This window comes from Tachyglossus aculeatus, chromosome 3, assembly GCF_015852505.1.
Source record: "Tachyglossus aculeatus isolate mTacAcu1 chromosome 3, mTacAcu1.pri, whole genome shotgun sequence".
NCBI lineage: Eukaryota > Metazoa > Chordata > Mammalia > Monotremata > Tachyglossidae > Tachyglossus > Tachyglossus aculeatus.
In genome coordinates, this window is record NC_052068.1 from 66,097,643 (window position 1) to 66,118,929 (window position 21,287).

At 44.3% G+C, this 21,287-nt stretch overlaps 1 protein-coding gene across 6 annotated transcripts in view; it reads right to left on the reverse strand.

The window, feature by feature from the left end:
• MICU1 (mitochondrial calcium uptake 1) overlaps window positions 1-14,795 on the reverse strand; it is a 250,752-nt gene extending 235,957 nt beyond the window's left edge. For all 6 annotated transcript variants that reach the window (XM_038743822.1, XM_038743821.1, XM_038743820.1 and 3 more), the window contains exon 1: window positions 14,748-14,795. The gene's annotated coding sequence lies outside the window, so the exon portion shown is untranslated. The remainder of the gene's footprint in view (window positions 1-14,747) is intronic.
• Window positions 14,796-21,287: the final 6,492 nt, after the last annotated feature.

The following is a 21,287-nucleotide window of genomic DNA, read 5'->3' on the forward strand; positions in this document are numbered from 1 at the left end:
TTATTGAGAGTTCACTGTGGGCAGAGGACTGTACTAAGTGCTTGGGAGAGTAGAGCACAACAGAGTTGGTAGACACATTCCCTGCCGAGGAACCTCCAGCCTTCTAATGAGTGGGGCTCCAGACTCTTGCTTCCACGCATGTTACAGGGGGCAGGGTCCAGGATTTAGGTCCTCCAGTATGGACAACCCCCACTAAGGAATCCACAATAGCACCTCAACTGCCTTCCTGTCCTTCAAGTTGAATGGCAAACTGCACAAATCCGAATTCATCCAGTTCGTTTAGTTACTCTTTCTTTCCCAATTCTACCTTGGCTTTCCAATCTTCTGCCCCAGGAGTAACTTCCTTTGGTCAAATTGTCACAGTTGATTTTTTTTTCCCCCGAAGACAGAAGTGGGGAAAAAACCCTAGGAGCCTCTGCCCTCCCAGTCTTCTCTATCAGCTCGCCCTTCCTTTCTGTAGCACAAGCAGCATATATGTTTGGAATAATAATAATTGTGGCATTTGTTAAGAGCTTATTGTATGGACAGACTGATTGGTTTACCATTAGCAAGGGTGTAAGACAAGGACGTATCCTATCGCCTTTCCTGTTCATCCTTTATGCCAAATATAAGAGAGAAGCTGTGTCGGATGAAGATGAACGGGGAGTAAATACGGGACGAAAGAATGTAAACATCCTTTGTCATGTTGATGACACAACCTTACTAGCAAAAAATGAAGATTTGAAGGGCTTATTATGAAAAGTCAGGGAGCAAAGCAAAAAGATGGGCTTGCCTCTGAATATCAAGAAAACAAAAGATCATGACAACCGGATGTTTTAACACATTTACTGTGGATGGAAAGAAGATTGAAATAGTTGACAGTTTTTCCTCTCCTGGGATCACTAATCAATAACAAAGGAACTAGTAGTCAAGAAATACGCCAAAGATTAATGTTAGAAGATTTGCTAAGAAAAGTCTGGAAAAAAATAATGAAAAATGCTGATGTAAAAATTGCCATGAAAAGCAAATTGCCAACTCTATGGTGTTTCCAGTGACACTGTATGAATCTGAAAGCTGGACAGTGAAAAAAACAGGATAGAAAAAGTCTCAATTCCTTTGAAATGTGGTGTTGGAGAAAGCTTTTGTGAATACCATGGACTGCCCGAAAAACAAACAAATGGGTTTTGGAGCAATTTACGCCAATGTGGTCTTCAGAAGGCCAAAGGACTCAGATTAGCATAATTTGGACATATCATCAGGAGGGCCAATTCCCTGGGGGAGACACTAATGCTAGGAAAAGTCCAAGGAAAATGGGAAAGAAACTGGCGAGCAGCTAGATGGACCGAAACTATCACAACAATAATGGAAGAACCATTAGCGAGGTTATGGATTATGGCAGAAGATGGAACGTTCTGGAAAAAACACGTCCATAAAGTTGCTACGTTTCAGAAACAACTCTAAGGCATTTGAAAATTGCAATATTGCATGCCAAGCAGTGTACTAAGCACTGGGGTAGATACTAAATAACCAGGTCCCACATGGGGCCACAGTGTAAGTAGAAAGGAAACTAGGCAATGAATCTCCATTTTGCAGATGAGGGAACTGAGGCACAGAGAAGTTAAGTGTGTGACTCGCTCAAAGCCACACAACAGGTAAGTAGTGGAGCTGGGATCAGAGCCCAGGTCCTCAGATTCCCAGGCCGAGGCTCTTTTTACTAAGTCACGTTGCTTCCTAAAAATGGTTCAACCATCTTTCGCCCAATTAGAATAATTTCCTTTGGTTTCTCTTATTTCTCACGCTACCTACATCTCCTACCTAAGTTTAGCTTTTCTAATCTTGCTCCGTAGAGCCATATATGGGTTTATATTTCTACCTTTTATTCATACGAAACCTCTGAAATAATTACATAGTTGAGAACAGTATGCCAAAATACCAGAAAAAGGGCTGAAAAACTTCAATTCATATATTAAAATCACTTTGGAGGGAAATAATGTTATTAGCATGCTTTGTGCTGAGCTGTGAAGAAAAACATTTCAAAGATTATACTAAGATTTTATTTTTCGGATTATCATTAAAACTACCTTTGATCACAAGATTAGGGGGCTGAGAAGGTGTTTAGAATTTGAAAGGACCTATTCAGTGTGTTTCATGAGTATCAGCAATCAATCAATTCATTTTACTAGATCTTTTCTAAAAAGCATGGCCAAATACAGTTTTCAGTGACATTTCATTTCCCCAACATCTAACATTTCTCATAATTAATAAAAAGTTTCATGCTATGGACATTTCAACATTTCAGAAAAGAGAGCCGGTATTTGGATTAATGAGAAATTTAATTGTTTAACTTCAGATACAGTACTTGGGAGCAATCAGTTGCTGCAAAATAACACAATTCTGAGCCAGCAGAAATCCATGGGCTTTTTATATTAAAGAGGCTACCCATATACCAATCTATTGAGTGTTTACTGTGGGCAAAGTACTGTACTAAACGCTTGAGAAAGTACAACCTGAGTTGGTAGACAGAAAAATATGAACTAAATTATCCTGCGAACCCCTGCTTGGTCTCCCCGACAGACAGAAATATCTGAAGCAATGGTTGATTCTCAGTACTGCTACTTGTTTGCTGTGTGACCGTGGGCAAATCACAAGTCAGGTAATAAGAAAACTGCAAAAAGTCGAAGCTAGTCTCCCACTATGATCTCCATTATCGAGATCAACAAGCTGTGTCGTGGTCTCTGTGAAAGGAACCCACTCCCAGAAAGGAAAGGGTGTCCTATCTTCCAAGCCACGGATAAAAGGAGGTTTCTATATACGGGTTCAGTTCCGTAACGTTTAAACTAAAAGAATGGCAGAAGGCAAGAACACTGAGCTTCTACTTGAGAAAAAGCTTCTCGATGATCCCGATACCAGAGGCAGCCTCTTAAGTGAAGACAGGCCCTGCATTGGACGAGTCCACAAACAAAAGTAGTACCTAGACTTCAGAGAATACACTGTAGCAGGTTTAGTGGCTATTTGCCTCATTTTATATAGGACAGTATAAATTTCAGCTCATCTGACCCCTGGGCAGTACTGATACAGCATGTTACCCCTTTATCACTCACTGATTGTATTGACTGAGCCATTACTATGTGCAGAATACTGTACTAAGCGCCCGGGAGAGCACGATACAACAGAATTATTAGACACATTCCCTGCCCAAAGCAAGCTTACCGTTTAGAGGGGGAGACAGATGTGTCCAGTTTCCTTACTCTAAGCCCCCAGCAGCCAGGATCTGCACATCCCCATGTTCAGTGGGACGCAAAAAGGGAAAACAAGGCTCTGGAGTAAATGGGAATGGGTGTGGAATGTCACCCAAGAAAATATTTCTACGATCAGATGGACAATGTACAACACCATTGGGTTACCCTGCATCCCTGGTGGCACAACTGTGATCTCCTCCCCACATATCTCTCCTGCTCCCCGAAAAAACCCTCTGATGCTTTGACTTGCACTGATTTTCTTAAGCAGCGTGGCCTAATAATAATTAGAAATAATTGTGGAATTTGTTAAGCACTTACTATGTGCCAAGCACAGTTCTAAGCAATGGGGTAGATAAAAAGTTGGACACAGTCCATGTCCCTCTTGGGGCTCACAATCCTGATCCCTATTTTGCAGATGAGATAACTGAGGCACAGAAAAGTTAAGTGACTTACCCAAGATCACACAGCAGACGTGTGACCTTTTTTCCATTTAGGGTTTGATGGCAATCATGTGCCTGGGTTACATTTTTTTAATCAAATACTTTGTTATTTATGAACTACAATTCCTATTGGCATCAATATAACAATAATGATGGGAAGGTGGCCTTGCTCCCTCTCCCTTCAAAATTCTTTATTCCACTATAAAACATTTTTTAAGATTCCAATCAGTAAAATTTCCTTATTGTGTCGCCTAATTTAACCGTTCTTCTCATCCCACATATAATTCCCCTGGTTTCTATCCTTCCTCATCTTAGTCCTTACTTGCTTCTTGCAGGACTTTTCTCCCTGAGATGGAAAAATGTCTGTCTGTCTCTCTGTAGACCGCAAGCCCGCTGTGGGCAGGGATTGTCTGTCTTTATCGTTGAATTGTACTTTCCAAGCGCTTAGTTCAGTGCTCTCTGCACACAGTAAGCGCTCAATAAATACAATTGAATGAACTGAATGTGGCAGAGTCAAGATTAGAACCCATGACCTCTGTCTCTCAGGCCTGTGATTTTTCCACTGGAAGTAACAAGGATCTGGATTCTAATTTTTTTTTATGGTATTTGTTAAGTGCTTACTATGTGCCAGGTTGATTCTAAGTGCTGCTACTTATTTGCTGTGTGACCTTGGGCAGTAGAAACAGCGTGGCTCAGTGGAAAGAGCACGGGCTTGGGAGTCGGAGGTCATGGGTTCTAATCCCAACTCCGCCACTTATCTGCTGTGTAACTTTGGGCAAGTCATTTAACTTCTCTGGGCCTCAGTTACCTCATCTGGAAAATGGGGATTAAGACTGTGAGCCCCATGTGGGACAATCTGATTACCCAGCTCTTAGAACACAGCTTTGCACATAGTAAGCGCTTAGCAAATGCCATCATTATTATTATCTCCCCCAGCGCTTAGAACGGTGCTTGGCACATAGTAATCACTTAACAAATACCAAAATTATTATTATTGTTATTATTCGCTATGCCTCAGTTACCTGTAAAATGGAGATTTAGACTGTGAGCCCCATATGGGACAGGGACTTTGTCCAACCTAACTAGCTTGTATCTACCGCACTGCTTATTACGATGCCTGGCACATAGTAAGCACTTAAAATTACCATTTAAAAAAAGTCAAAGTATGGAGTATTTAGTCCCCAGACCCAAACTTCCTTCCCTTGATGCCCGAATTGACACCCTCAATATGACCCGCTCTTCTCAACTCACTCTCCTATCTCTTCACAGGTGTCGTACCAATAACCCACAGTTCTGGATCACCCCCAAAGTCTGCTTCCTTTGCTCCTGTGTGCAAGTTGCAGAGCACTGCTGGTGGAAATCCAGATATCAGGCTGACCTAGTTCATCTCAAATCCATTCTTTCACCTGTCTACATGTTTTCACCTGTCTCCATGTCTTGTTTTGTTGTCTGTCTTCCCCTTCTAGACTGTGAGCCCGTTGTTGGGTAGGGACCGTCCCTGGATGTTGCCGACTTGTACTTCCCAAGCGCTCAGTACAGTGCTCTGCACACAGTAAGCACTCCATAAATATGACTGAATCAATGAATTCTTACCTGCTTTTACTCCACCTTCCCCTCCGCCCGGCACCATTATTTCTCCACCCTTGTTGGATCCCACACCCACTGCCCTCCCCAGTTGTTTTGGACAATTAACTTCCTTCCTCCTCAAATCCCCTGTCCTCCCGCCCCCACATTTTGTGCCAATAATGACCTCGCCACCTACTTTATTGAGAAAATTGATACTACCGGGAGGGATCTCCTTAAAATCTCACCTGCTACTCTTCAATCCCTTCCTCCTCTTGCCCCTTCTTTGACTCTCCTATTTCTTCCAGGAGTATCTCAAGAGATCTCCGGCTTCATCTCAAAATCTACCCCCTCCCCCTCGATTCCGACTCCATCCCTTCACACCTTACTGAAACGCTTGCTCTCTTCCTTCCTCCCTTCCTGACCACCATCTTCAACTGTTCACTCTCCGATGACTTCTCTACTGCTTTAAAAATGCTCCTAATAATAATAATAATAATAATGGCATTTATTAAGTGCTTACTATGTGCAAAGCACTGTTCTAAGCACTGGAGAGGTTACAAGGTGATCAGGTTGTCCCACAGGGGGCTCACAGTCTTAATCCCCATTTTCCAGATGAGGTAACTGAGGCACAGAGAAGTTAAGTGATTTGCCCAAAGTCACAAAGCAGACATATGGTGGAGCCAGGACTTGAACCCATGACTTCTGACTCCAAAGCCCAGGCTTTTTCCACTGAGCCACACTGCTTCTCCCCATGTATCATGCTTATATATCCCCTTGTCCCCCTGACACCCTCCAGTTATTGCGCCATCTCCCTCCTACCATTCTCCTCCAAACTCTTGGAGGGAGTTTTCTATACCTGCTGCCTCCACTTCCTCTTCAATTCTCTCCTTGACCCCCTCCAATCTGACTTCCGCCCCCTTCACGCTACAGAAACTGCCTTCTCAATGGTCACCAATGATCTCCTTTTTGGCCAAATCCATCGGCCTCTAATCCATCCTAATCCTCCTCAACCTCTCATCTGCCTTTGAAACGGTCAACCTTCCTGGAAATATTATCCAACCTTGGCTTCCCTGACACTGTCCTTTCCTGGTGCTCCTCCTATCTCGCTGGCTGCTCATTCCCAGTCTCTTTCAAGGGCTCCTCCTCTGCCTCCCACCCTCTAGCTGTGGGAGTCCCTCAAAACTCAGTTCTGGGTCCCCTTCTATTCTCCATCTACACCCACTCCCTTTGCAAATTCATTCTTCCCCTTTTAGACTGTGAGCCCACTGTTGGGTAGGGACTGTCTCTATATGTTGCCAATTTGTACTTCCCAAGCGCTTAGTACAGTGCTCTGCACATAGTAAGTGCTCAATAAATACGATTGATGATGATGATGATGATGGTCTCCCTGGCTTCAGGCTTTCTCATGGCTTCAACTACTGTCTCTATGTGGATAATTCCCAAATCTACACCTCCAGCTCTGATCTCTCTCCTTCTCTACAGTCTAATATTTCCTCCTCCCATCAGGACATCTCTAGTGGATGTCTCACCGTCATCTCACATTTAACACATCCAAAACAGAAATCCTCTGATTCCCACCCAAACATCTCTTGCCCCTGATCTCGTGGCCACAAAGATAATGCAACCTTAAGATCAAATTTGCCTCCTTTCACCTCCCATAGCCAGACTGTCTTTAAATCTTGCTGGATTTTCCCGTCACAAATACTCACTCTTTCCTCTCCACACTTATGGTCACTCCAAAAGTTCAAACGCTTGTCACATCCCAGTTGGCTCACCTGGTCTCCCTGGCTTCAGGCTTTCTCCTCTTTGTCCTGTCCTGCATTCTGATGCCCAGTTCATCTTCCAACAATGCTGTTTAGTGTGCATCACTCCCCTGCTCAAAAATCTCCAATTGCTTCCTATTTCTCTCCAGATCAAACACAACCTCTTAACTACTGGACTTAAATAAAATTGAAAGTACACTTTTATTCTTCATAGGACACCCAGGCACTATGATGGCTCCTGAGAGCCGTCACTGAGAGCATAGGACAAGAAGGTGAAATGATTTCACAGTGTTACACTGGGCAGATAGCATAAAATGAAAGCTTTATGGGTACTTTTATTCCAAAAGAAATCACACCCTTCCCCATCTTTCAGGACCTCCTAAAAAGTCATCTCTTCCAGGAGGCATTTCCTGATTAATCCGCCATCCCTGGGCATGTCATCCCCAAAACCACTCAATACCCATTAATATGCCCATCTTATTTAACTGTCCATATTTGAGTTGAGCATTTGTAGCTATGTCTTTAACTTCTGTTCCTAAATATGATTCACTGACTCTCCCATTAGACTGTAAACTCCTGTGACAGTGACTGTCTTTTATTTCTATCATATCCATATTCTGAACATGGTAGATGCACAATATCCATGATGATTACGATGATTACTGTTTTTAGAAAGCCCTCCCCAAAGTGGCAGTCTGCATCTAAAAACCCGACTTTAAGAACATAGAATGCATTTATTAATCTAATGGGACCTTGGATAAATTAATTAACCACATAGTTGTCTTTGATTAAACTATCTCAAACAGGTGCTTGCCAGCTTCTATAGTGTGAACGAGAAAAAAAATTTGGACCATCCCAACTTGCCTCTGTTTGAATAATCAGCTTTCTGTAGTATTGGGCAATACTGTAACTTGCAAACCAAATTATGTTCTCCGTAATTAAATACTGAGTGCCTTGGGGCTACATACATTTAGATGCTTTAATTTGTTTTGCAAATTTGGCTGGAATTTGCAATGGCCTAGCCCAGTGGAAAGGGCATGGGCGTCTCAGGACGTGGGTTCTAATCCCAGCTCTACCAGTTGCCTGGTGTGTGAACTTGGGCAAGTCACTTCATTTCTTTGTGCCTCAGTTTCCTCCTTTGTGAAAATAATAACGATGGCATTTATTAAGCACTTACTATGTGCAAAGCACTGTTCTAAGTGCTGAAAAAGGGATTCATTGCCTGTTCTACCTCCTATTCAGCCCATGAGCAAGCCCCATGTGGGACAGGGACTGTGTCCAATCTAATTAACTTGTGTTTAGTCCGGCAATTAGAAGACTGCTTGACACAAAATAAGCGCTTAACAAATATCATAATAATTCCCCCTCTGGGCTAGAAGGACAATGGTCAGTCAGAGTCTCTCCATCTCAAATCATTCTCAAAAATAGGATGAATACTCATCTGTTTGGAATGGTATAAGGACCTCCTAATTCAGTCAGTCATTGGTATTTGAGGAATTATACCAAGTGCTGGAGAGAGCACAAGAGAGTCACTAGTCACATGATTCCTGCCCTGAACATTTCAATCAAATGGGGGAGACAAACACTAAAATGTACAAAGGAGATCCTATAACTTTCTTTGGAAATCCACTCCAATGTTTAATAACTGTTAGAAAAGTATTCCTTAAATTCATCACAATCAATCAATGGCATTTCTTAAGAACTTACTGTGTGCCAAACATTGTGCTAAGCATGAGGTACATAACCTCATTGTGGGCAGGGAACATGTCTACCAAAATTGCTGTATTGTACTCTCCCAAGTGCTTGGTAAAGTGCTCAATAAATACCACTGATAATGATGTACAGCTCATTGTGGGCAGGGAATGTAATAATAATAACAATGGCATTTATTAAGCGCTTACTATGTGCAAAGCACTGTTCTAAGTGCTCTCCCAAGCACTTAATGCAGTGCTCTGCACATGGTAAGGGCTCAATAAATATGACTTACTAACTGATGAACAGGATCATCAGATCTGATTCACGGCACTCACAGCCTAAAGTATTTCCCAGTGCAAAGAGCAATGGGCACGGAATTCAGACTCTAATCCCAGTTCAACCTCTCAGCTACTGTGTGTCCCTGGGCAAGTCACTTAACTTCTCTTTGCCTCAGTTTTCTCATCTATAAAATGGGGATTCAATACCTATTCTCCCACTTAAACCATGTCCAACCGGATTATCTTGTAACTACCCTATTGCTTAGTACAGCGCTTGGCACATAGTAAGCATTTAATACCAGTATCATTATCGTTATTAATGACGTGGGAGAGAACAGCTATTTAATCCTCATTTAACAAAGAGGAAACTGAGGCACAGAAAAATTAAGTGACCTCCCCAAGATCATACATCAGGCAAGGGCTGAGCTGGTATTAGGACCCAGGTTTTCTGACCCTCAATCCTGGACTTTATCCACTTGGCTACGTTTATTGAGCATCCATTTGAAGCAGTCCACTGTACTAGGCATTTGAGAAGTATGGCATTCCAAAGTGCCCCAGTGCCCCGTAATGGGGGAGACAAGCATAAAAATGTTCTTCTGCCTACTCCTGTCCACTTCTCTAAATTGGTACTGTCACTTTGAATTCTATTCAATCTTCAAAAGGTACCAGACCCAATGACTTCCCGAGTTTAATGTCACAGGTGAACAAATTCAACAGCACTGACTCTTGAGGAATACCCCTTATATTACCACCATTCCCCCACTGCAGAAAACGACCCTCGAGAAGTATCAGTATTTTCCAGTTTATTGATATAAGCCAAGTTGTGAATCAATCAACGGTATGTATTGAACGCTTACTACGTGCAGAGCACTGTATTCGGCGCTTGAGCCCGTTGATGGGTAAGGACCATCTCTATATGTTGCCAACTTGTACTTCCCAAGCGCTTAGTACAGTGCTCTGCACACAGTAAGTGCTCAATAAATAGGATTGAGTGAATGGATGAATACAATTCAACACAATTAGTGGACACCTTCCCTGCCCATAACGAACTTACAGTCTTCTTTTAGCTCTACCGTGCAGGTCACTAATTTATAATTATACATTTTTATCCTTATTGCACACGAGAGGCTTACATTCACCAAAATAAAAGTATTTTCATATCTCAAGAACAGGCTAATGAACAAGGCCTGTCAATCAATCAATCAATCGTATTTATTGAGTGCTTACTGTGTGCAGAGCACTGTACTAAGTGCTTGGGAAATACAAGTTGGCAACATATAGAGACAGTCCCTACCCAACAGTGGGCTCACAGTCTAAAAGGGGGAGACATAGAACAAAACCAAACGTACTAACAAAATAAAATAAATAGAATAGATATGTAGAAGTAAAACCAGATAACCAGATAACCAGACACCTGTCCTTGATCATTTTGTTGGCTAGCCTACCAGAAGGCAAGGGGCTGCACCATTATCATCTCTTTAAATTCAGTCCAACGCTCTGATTCTCCAGTGTGTTTAGGACTTGCTGGGCTTTGTCAGCTGACAAAATGGTGAGTTATTTGCCATATTTTAGCTTTTGAAGGCTTCTAGATCCTAAATTACAGAATTAAAAAAAAACATTTATAAAGAAGTTGTTAGGAACCCAAATTTGGAATAAGGAGTTCTTTCCTTTGGGTAATGACCAAACCCCATCACTCTCATTTTTACCATCAACACAGAGACGGGGCCTATTTTGGTCATACCACAAGAAAACAAAGGCGTCTTCTTCAGTTAAATCCTTTTGCTAGAAATGGACTCCACCGTCTACTTTCTCAAGCACATAGAAATGTACTATTCCAGAGACAAGACCACAACCAGAGTTCGGTCAACGCTCATTTATATACCTTAAAAACGACAGAAAGAATGGTGGGGAGAATATAAATATAGGAGAAGTAGCGTGGCTTAGTCTGAAGAGCCTGGGCTTGAGAGTCGGAGGACTTGGATTCTAATTCTGACCCACCACTTTGCTGTGTGACCTCGGGCAAGCCACTTAAACTTCTCTGTGCCTCAGTTACCTCAACCATAAAATAATAATAATAATAATAATAATAATAATAATAATAATGGCATTTATTAAGCGCTTACTATGTGCAAAGCACTGTTCTAAGCACTGGGGAAGTTACAAGGTGATCAGGTCGTCCCACGAGGGCCTCACAGTCTTAATCCCCATTTTACAGATGAGGTAACTGAAGCACAGAGAAGTTAAGTGACTTGCCCAAAGTCACACAGCTGACAAACGGCGGAATTAAGACTGTGAGCCCCAAGTGGGACAAGCTGATTGTACCTACCCTACTGCTTAGAACACTGCTTGGCACACAGGAAGCGCTTAATACCATAATTATTATTATTAAAAATTCCAGATAATTAAAAATTGGTGAAGTGGCTTGGATCTCAAGTGGAGGCAGACCTAGGCAAATGAGACGGCAATTTTAGTAACGTACGGAAAAATACAGAAAAAGTTAAAGGGAGGGTGAGATTACCCTGCAGTTAAAAATTGTGACATAAGTCCATCAATCATATTTATTGAGCACCTGCTGTGTGCAGAGTGCTGTACTAAGTGCTTGGGGGAGTACAACATAACAGAATAAATGTCCACATTTACGGAAAATAAATTGACAGGTGTGGGGGGCAGCTTTAACCTACAATGTGTGAAGTCGGTTATATTTCTTGAGCAGTTACTGCGTGCAGAGCACTGTACTAAGCGCTTGGGAAAGTACAGTATTACAATAAACAGACACAATCCCTGCCCTGGGCGGTGGGGGTGGTCTCAAAAAAGGGAGCACTTTAACAACTAAAGTGCAGGTTTTAACTTTATGGCCTTTCCTCCAAATGCTGCCTCGTTGTGTGCTTTTGGGAGAGCCAGTCGGATGACAGCTGCCCCTCGGAATTTTGTTTTTAGAGGGGGAGGCACAAGACCAGAGCTTATCTCCAGGATTAGCTTGTTGCAGCTGGTTTTCCCTTTCTTCATCTTCCCAAAACAGTTTTCCCCCCCGGACATAACCCAGGTCGGGGGTGTGGGGATAAGGGGGAGCTTTGGAATGGCAGTCCGGGGGAGTACGGAGGGGGAGATGCATTAATTCAATTCATTCAATCGTATTTATTGAGCGCTTACTGTGGGCAGAGCACTGGACTAAGCGCTTGGGAAGTCCAAGTTGGCAACATCTAGAGACGGTCCCTACCCAACAGTGGGCTCACAGTCTAGAAGGGGGAGACAGAGAACAAAACAAATTAACAAAATAAAATAGAATAAATATGTACAAATAAAATAAATAAATAGAGAAATACGTACAAACATATATACAGGTGCTGTGGGGAGGGGAAGGAGGTAAGGAGGGGGGGATGGGGAGGGGGATGAGGGGGAGAGGAAGGGGGAGATCATTCAACTGTATTTATTGAGTGCTTACTATATGCAGAGCACTGTACTAAGCACTTGGGAAAGTACAATGAAGCAGTAGAGACAGACAACCCCTGCCCACAACAAGCTCACAGTCTAGAGGCATGTGCTCACGATCTAGCCATTCTCTTATGGTATAGTTTCCCAAACGCTTAGTAATAAATAAATAAATAATGTTGGCATTTGTTAAGCGCTTACTATGTGCAAAGCACTGCTCTGCACCAGGAGGCACTCAATAAACAGCTCTGATGATAATAATAATAATGGTATTTGTTAAGTGCTTACTGCGTGCCACTGTTCTAAGCTCTGGGAAAGATACAAGGTTATCAAGTGGTCCCTCCCACTTGGGGCTCACAGTCTTAGTCCCCGTTTTCCAGATGAGGTAACTGAGGCACAGAGAAGTGAAGTGACTTGCCCTAAATCACACAGCTGACAAGTGGCAGGGCGGGACTAGAACCCACGACCTCTGACTCCCGAGCCCAGCCTCTTTTTGTCATAGAGAAGCCACACGGGGTAGTGGTTGGAGCCTGGGCGTTAGAAGGTCATGGGTTCTAGGCACTGGTCTGCTGTGTGGCCTTGGCCAAGTCACTTCATTTCTCTGTGTCTCAGTAATCCCGTCTGTAAAATGGGGATGGAGACAGTGAGCCCCGTGTGGGACAGGGACGGCCTCCAGCTCGATTTGCTCGTATCCACCCCAAGGCTTAGTAGAGTGCCTGGCACATAGTAAGCGCCTAACCAATACCATTATGATGATCCGCCCGCTCCCAGTGCTTCAATGTTTAGAACAGTGCTTTGCACATAGTAAGCACTTAATAAATGCCATTATTATTATTATTATCTGCCAAGGTAGCTCTCTTCCCCCCTTGAAAGCCCTACTGAGAGCTCGCCTCCTCTAGGAGGCCTTCCCAGGCTGAGCCTTCCTTTTCCTCTGCTCCTCCTCCCCTCCCCATCACCCCCTTCTGCCCTACCCCCTTCCCCATCATCATCATCATCATCAATCGCATTTATTGAGCGCTTACTGTGTGCTGAGCACTGTACTAAGCACTTGGGAAGGACAAGTTGGCAACATATAGCGACGGTCCCTACCCAACAGTGGACTCACAGTGTAGAAGATACGATCGAATGAATGAATGAATAAACACGACTGAATGAATGACTAAATGAATGAGCTTAATCCTGTGCTCTGCACACAGTCAGCGCTCAATAAATACGATTGAATGAATGAATGAATACAACTGAATAAATGAGCTTAGTCCAGTGCTCTGCACACAGCGCTCAATAAATACGAATGAATGAATGAATACGACTGAATAAATGAGCTTAGTCCAGTGCTCTGCACACAGTCAGCGCTCAATAAATACAATCGAATGAATGAATGAATACATGCGAGTGAATGAATGAATGAATGAATACATACGATTGACTGAATGAATAAGCTTAGTCCAGTGCTCTGCACACAGTCAGCGCTCAATAAATACGACTGAATGAATGAATGAATACATACGATTGAATGAATGATTGAATGAATGAGCTTAGTCCAGTGCTCTGCACACAGTCAGCGCTCAATAAATACGATTGAATGAATGAATACATTGTACATTTCTATCCTACTTATTTTATTTTGTTGGTATGTTTGGTTCTGTTCTCTGTCTCCCCCTTTTAGACTGTGAGCCCACTGTTGGGTAGGGACTGTCTCTATGTGATGCCAATTTGTACTTCCCAAGCGCTTAGTACAGTGCTCTGCACATAGTAAGCGCTCAATAAATACGATTGATTGATTGATTGATTGATTGAATGAATGACTGAATGAATGAGCTTAGTCCAGTGCTCTGCACACAGTCAGCGCTCAATAAATACGATTGAATGAATGAAGGAAGGAACGAATGAATGACTGATTAGGAATGCATCAAGGCCCTACTGAGAGCTCACCTCCTCCAGGAGGCCTTCCCAGCCTGAGCCCTTTCCTTCCTCTCCACCCCTCCCATCTTACCTCCTTCCCTTCCCCACAGCACCTGCATATATGTATATATGTTTGTACATATTTATTACTCTATTTATTTATTTATTTTACTTGTACATATCTATTCTATTTATTTTACTTTGTTAGCATGTTTGGTTTTGTTCTCTGTCTCCCCCTTCTAGACCGTAAGCCCGCTGTTGGGTAGGGACCGTCTCTCTATGTTGCCAACTTGTCCTTCCCAAGCGCTTAGTCCAGTGCTCTGCACGCAGTAAGCGCTCAATCAATACGATTGATTGATTGATTGATTAGGAAGCGGTTCCCGAGTGCCACCCCCGGCCCCGCCGCTGGGGGGCGCTTCGGCCCCCCGCCCCCCCCACCCTTCCTGGGGTCCTCACCCGGGTCCGCTCCCCTGGCCGGCCGGACGGACGGCAGGATAGACAGACAGACGGCCGGCTCCGGCAGCCCCCGCACCATCGAGCTCCCGCCCTCCCGCGCGGATAGACAAGCCCCACCCCGCAGACGCACACCATAGAGCGCGGGGGCGCGCGCGGATAGACGGGCCCGGACGCCGGCGTGGCTGGCCGTCACGTGACGCCCCGGGCCGCGGGGGCCGCTGGGACGGGGGCGGGCGGTCATTCACTCAATGGTATTGAATGTGTGTGTAGGGCACTGTACTAAGCGCTTGTTGACTGAATCATCATCATCATCAATCGTATTTATTGAGCGCTTACTATGTGCAGAGCACTGTACTAAGCGCTTGGGAAGTACAAATGGGCAACATCTAGAGACAGTCCCTACCCAACAGTGGGCTCACAGTTCTAAAAGGGGGAGACAGAGAACAAAACCAAACATACTAACAAAATAAAATAAATAGGATAGATAGGTACAAGTAAAATAAATAAATAAATAGAGTAATAAATATGTACAAACATATACAGGTGCTGTGGGGAAGGGAAGGAGGTGAGATGGGGGGGATGGAGACGGGGGCGAGGGGGAGAATGAATGAATAGGAAGAATGATGGTGGCATTTGTTCATTCATTCATTTATTCAACCGTATTTGTTGAGTGCTTACTGTGTGCACAGCACTGTACTGAGCGCTTGGGAAGTCCAAGTTGGCAACACATGGAGACGGTCCCTACCCAACAGCGGGCTCAATCAATCAATCAATCGTATTTATTGAGCGCTTACTATGTGCACAGCACTGTACTAAGCGCTTGGGAGGTACAAATTGGCAACACATAGAGACGGTCCCTACCCAACAGTGGGCTCACAGTCTAAAAGGGGGAGACAGAGAACAGAACCAAACATACCAACAAAATAAAATAAATAGGATAGAAATGTACAAGTAAAATAAATAAATAAATAAACAGAGTAATAACTATGTACAACCATATATACATATATACAGGTGCTGTGGGGAAGGGAAGGAGGTAAGATGGGGGGATGGAGAGGGGGCCGAGGGGGAGAGGAAGGAAGGGGCTCAGTCTGGGAAGGCTCACAGTCTAGAAGGGGGAGACGGACAACAAAACCCAACATATTCACAAAATAAATGACCGGGTCACTCTGTATCTGTCTTTCTGCGTGGCTCAGTGGAAAGAGCCCGGGCTTTGGAGTCGGAGGTCATGGGTTCGAATCCTGCTCCGCCACCTGTCTGCTGGGCGACATTGGGGAACTCACTTCACTTCTCTGAGCCTCAGTTCCCTCATCTGGAAAGTGGGGATGAAGACTGGGAGCCCCAGGTGGGACAACCTGATCACCTTGTATCTCCCCAGCGCTTAGAACAGTGCTTGGCACATAGTAAGCGCTTAACAAATGCCAACATTATTATTATTATTATTATTATTATTATTATTATACAAGTTGGCAACATCTAGAGCCGGTCCCTACCCAACAGCGGGCTCACGGTCTAGAAGGGCGTGACAGACAACAAAACAGAACATATTAATAAAATAAATAGAATAAATATGTACAAGTAAAATGAATAATAATAATATTAATTATTATTAATTACGGAGTAATAAATCCGTACAAACATATATCCATATATACAGGTGCTGTGGAGAGGGGAAGGAGGTAAGGCAGGGGCTCGCTCACCTCGTCCCCAGCCCGGCTTCCCCTTTCCCTCACCTTCAACCTGCCAGACCTCCTTTTTTTATAATAATAATAATAATAATAATAATAATAGCATTTATTCATTCACTCAATTGTATTCATTGAGCGCTTACTGTGTGCAGAGCACTGTACTAAGCGCTTGGGAAGTACAGCGTGGCTCAGCAGAAAGAGCCCGGGCTTTGGAGTCAGAGGTCATGGGTTCAAATCCCTTTCAAATCTCTCCCCCTTCTAGACTGTGAGCCCTCTGTTGCGTAGGGACTGTCTCTATATGTTGCCAATTTGTACTTCCCAAGCGCTTAGTACAGTGCTCTGCACATAGTAAGCACTCAATAAATACGATTGATAATCGATTGATGATGAATGCGCCACTTAGCTGTGTGACTTTGGGCAAGTCGCTTCACTTCTCTGTGCCGCAGTTCCCTCATCTGTAAAATGGGGATGAAGACTTTGGGCCCCGCCGTGGGACAACCTGATCACCTTGTAGACTCCCCAGTGCTTAGAACAGTGCTTTGCACATAGTAAGCGCTTAATAAATGCCATCATCAGGTAACATATAGAGACGGTCCCTACCCGTGGGCTCATTTATTAAGCGCTTACTATGTGCAAAGCACTGTTCTAAGCGCTGGGGAGATTACAAGGTGATCAGGTTGGCCCACGGGGGGCTCACAGTCTTCATCCCCATTTTACAGATGAGGGAACTGAGGCACAGGGAATAATAATAATAATAATGGCATTTATTAAGCGCTTACTATGTGCAAAGCACTGTTCTAAGTGCTGGGGAGGTTACAAGGTGATCAGGTTGGCCCACGGGAGGCTCACAGTCTTCATCCCCATTTTACAGATGAGGGAACTGAGGCACAGAGAATAATAATAATAATTATAATGATGGCGTTTATTAAGCACTTACTATGTGCACTGTTCTAAGCGCTGGGGAGGATGCAAGGTGATCAGGTGGGCCCACGGGGGGCGCTTACTATGTGCAAAGCACTGTTCTAAGCGCTGGGGAGGTTCATTGATTCATTCATTTAATCGTATTTATTGAGCACTTACTGTGTGCAGAGCACTGTACTAAGCACTTGGGAAGTACAGTCGTATTGATAATAATAATGATGATGGTATTTGTTAAGCGCTTACTATGTGCAAAGCACTGTTCTAAGCGCTGGGGAGGTTACAAGGTGATCAGGTTATCCCACGGAGGGCCTTTGCTATGTGTGTGCAAAGCACTGCTCTAACTGCTGGGGAGGTTCATTCATTCATTCATTCATTCAATCGTATTTATTGAGCATTTACTGTGTGCAGAGCACTGTACTAAGCGCTTGGGAAGTACAAGTTGGCAACACAGAGAGACGGTCCCTACCCAACAGCGGGATCACAGTCTAGAAGAACTGTCTAGGTTACAAAGTGATCAGGTTGATCATTCATTCAATCAGCGTGGCTCCGTGGAAAGAGCCCGGTCTTTGGAGTCAGAGGTCATGGGTTCAAATCCTGCCTCTGTCAATTGTCAGCTTTGTGACTTTGGGCAAGTCACTGAACTTCTCTGTGCCTCAGTTACCTCATCTGGACAATGGGGATGAAGACTGTGAGCCCCCCGTGGGACAACCTGATCACCTTGTAACCTCCCCAGCGCTTAGAACAGTGCTTGGCACATAGTAAGTGCTTAATAAATGCCATCATTATTATTATTATTATTGAGCCCTTACTGTGTGCAGAGCACTGTACTAAGCGCTTGGGAAGGACAAGTCGGCAACAGAGACGGTCCCTACCCAACAATGGGCTCACAGTCTCTATATTCATTCATTCAATCGTATTTATTGAGCGCTTACTGTGTGCAGAGCACTGGACTAAGCGCTTGGGAAGGACAAGTCGGCAACAGATAGAGACGGTCCTTACCCAACAACAGGCTCACAGTCTAGAAGGGGGAGACAGACAACAAAACAAAACATGCGGACAGGTGTCAAAATTGTCAGAACAAATAGAATTATAGCTATAAGCACATCATTAACAAAATACAATAGTAAATATACACAAGTAAAATAAATCGAGTCATAAATCTGTACAAATATATATACAAGTGCTGTGGGGAGGGGAAGGAGATAGGGCGGGGGGAATGAGGAGGGAGGTTGTCCCACAGGGATCCCCATTTTCCAGATGAGGGAACTGAGGCCCAGAGAAGTGAAGCGACTTGCCCAAAGTCACACAGCTGACAATTGCCAGAGACGGGATTTGAACCCATGACCTCTGCCTCCAAAGCCCGTGCTATTTCCACTGAGCCACGCTGCTTCTCTGCTTTGGTCATTCATTCAATTATTCTACTTTTTATGTTGTCCGCCTCTGCCCTTCTATCATCATCATCATCAATCGTATTTATTGAGCGCTTACTATGTGCAGAGCACTGTACTAAGCGCTTGGGAAGTACAAATTGGCAACATATAGAGACAGTCCCTACCCAACAGTGGGCTCACAGTCTAAAAGGGGGAAGCCCTTTTAGCCTGTGAGCCCGTTGTTGGGCAGGGACCGTCTCTATTTGGGGCCGAATTGGACTTCCAAGCACTTAGGACAGTGCTCCACACACAGTTGGCGCTCAACCAATACGATTGAATGAGTGAATGAATAAAAATAATGGTATTTGCTAACCGCTTACTATGTGCAAAGCACTGTTCTAAGCGCTGGGGCGGTTACAAGGTGATCAGGTTGTCCCACGTGGGGTTCGCAGTCTTAATCCCCATTTTCCAGATGAGGTCACTGAGGCCCAGAGAAGTGAAGTGACTTGCCCAAAGTCACCCAGCTGACAATTGTCAGAGATGGGATTTGAACCCAGGACCTCTGACTCCAAAGCCCGGGCTCTTTCCACTGCGCCACGCTGCTTCTCTATTGTGTGCAGAGCACTGTACTAAGCATTTGGAACATACAGTACAGACTGAGCCCCCTCTTTCCTCTCCCCCTCCTCCCCCTCCCCATCCCGCCCTTACCTCCTTCCCCTCCCCACAGCACCTGTATATATGTATATATGTTTGTACGTATTTATTACTCTATTTTATTTGTACATATTTATTCTATTTATTTTATTTTGTTAATAGGTTTTGTTCTCGATCTCCCCCTTCTAGACTGTGAGCCCGCTGTTGGGTAGGGACCGTCTCTAGATGTTGCCAACTTGGACTTCCCAAGCGCTCAGTCCAGCGCTCTGCACACAGTAAGCGCTCTATAATTGTGATTGAATGAATGAATGAAAGTACAGCAATAGAGACAATCCCTGCCCGTAATGGGTTTACACTCTGGGGCCCGGGGAGACAGATATCAAAACAAGCGCTTACTATGTGCTAGGGACTTTACTAAGCACTGGGGTAGATACAAGGTGATCAGGTAGTAGCTTTGTGGGTGGCTGTGGGGTGGAAGCTGTCCATCACGTCGCCCTCTCCTACCTCACCTCCCTTCTCTCCTTCTCCAGCCCAGCCCGCACCCTCCGCTCCTCTGCCGCCGCTAACCTCCTCACTGGGCCTCATTCTCACCTGTCCCGCCATCGACCCCCGGCCCACGTCCTCCCCCTGGCCAGGAATGCCCTCCCTCTGCACATCATCATCATCAATCGTATTTATTGAGCGCTTACTATGTGCAGAGCACGGTACTAAGAGCTTGGGAAGTACAAATTGGCAGCACACAGAGACGGTCCCTACCCAACAGTGGGCTCACAGTCTAAAAGGGGGAGACAGAGAACAAAAACAAACATACTAACACAATAAAATAAATAGAATAGATATGAACAAGTAAAATAAGTAAATAAATAAATAGGGTAATAAATATGTACAAACATTTATACATATATACAGGTGCTGTGGGGAAGGGAAGGAGGTAAGATGGGGGGGATGGAGAGGGGGACGAGGGGGAGAGGAAGGAAGGGGCTCAGTCTGGGAAGGCCTCCTGGAGGAGGTGAACTCCCAGCAGGGCCGTGAAGGGAGGAAGAGAGCTAGCTTGGCGGATGGGCAGAGGGAGGGCATTCCACCAAGCTAGCTCTCTTCCTCCCTTCAAAGCCCTACTGAGAGCTCACCTCCTCCAGGAGGCCTTCCCACACTGAGCCCCCTTTTTCTTCTCCTTTTTCTTAACAAATGCCATCATTATTATTATCATTCTCCTCCCCCATCGCACCCCTCCCTCCCACCGCCCTGCCCCCTTCCCTTCCCCACAGCACTAGTATATATTTATTACTCTATATATTTTACTTGTGCATATTTACTACTCTGTTTTATTAATGATGTACCTAGCTATAATTCTATTTATTCTGATGGTTTTGACACCTGTCTACTTGTTTTGTTGTCTGTCTCCCCCTTCTAGACTGTGAGCCCATTTTTGGGTAGGGACCGTCTCTATATCAATCAATCAATCAATCAATCAGTCGTATTTATTGAGCGCTTACTGTGTGCAGAGCACTGTACCAAGCGCTTGGGAAGTACAAACTGGCAACATATAGTGACAGTCCCTACCCAACAGTGGGCTCACAGTCTAGAAGGGGGGAGGCAGAGAACAAAATCAAACATACTAACAAAATAAAATAGAATAGATAGGTACAAGTAAAATAAATAAAGATGTTGCCGACTTGTCCTTCCCAAGCGCTTAGTACAGTGCTCTGCACAGAGTAAGCGCTCAATAAATATCATTGAAGGAATGAATGAGGAGGCCAGAGGAAGGAGGCGAAGGGCAATCAGACTACTGTTGGAGTGTGGAGTTGCTCCTCCTAGGTTCAGACTGTAAACTCGTTTTGGCAGGGAACTTGTTAGTTGTTATGATGTACTCTCCCAAGCGCTTAGTACAGTGCTCTGCACCCAGCAAG